Here is a 514-nt window from a genome sequence, read left to right on the forward strand (position 1 = left end):
CTTCCGAGCGGGGTCAAGGCCCAGCCGGCGGGAGCCGGGTTTGGAGAGTCCCGGGCACTCGGAGAATCCGGGTAGCCCCGGCTGGAGCCATGTCCCGGAACCTGCGCACTGCTCTCATTTTCGGCGGCTTCATCTCCCTGATCGGCGCCGCCTTCTACCCCATCTACTTCCGGCCCTTAATGCGGCTGGAGGAGTACAAGAAGGAACAAGCCATAAATCGAGCTGGTATTGTTCAAGAAGACGTGGAGCCACCAGGGTTGAAAGTGTGGTCGGATCCATTTGGCCAGAAATGAGAAGACTAACACCACCTCTAATTATGAAAGTAGACAAGAGACTTCATGCTTTCAGTTCTGCAGCAAGTTCAATAAGTCACCTGGCTAGAGAACGCTGGCTGGAGCAGAAAACTCTAGAAAGCCATAAAAAGTCCTATGCATGAGGAGTACGTCCCTCCTTAAAAGGACCCTGGAACAAATCATACTGTAGGAGGGTTTTCATGATTTGGTTTCCTTTCTAA

General features: G+C 52.1%; 1 pseudogene; it reads left to right on the plus strand.

Moving 5' to 3' along the window:
- The first annotated feature begins 18 nt into the window (after nucleotides 1-18).
- LOC104999591 lies at nucleotides 19-293 on the plus strand (annotated as a pseudogene).
- Nucleotides 294-514: the final 221 nt, after the last annotated feature.

This window comes from Bison bison, unplaced genomic scaffold (genome assembly GCF_000754665.1).
Source record: "Bison bison bison isolate TAMUID 2011002044 unplaced genomic scaffold, Bison_UMD1.0 scf7180017529492, whole genome shotgun sequence".
Classification (NCBI taxonomy): domain Eukaryota; kingdom Metazoa; phylum Chordata; class Mammalia; order Artiodactyla; family Bovidae; genus Bison; species Bison bison.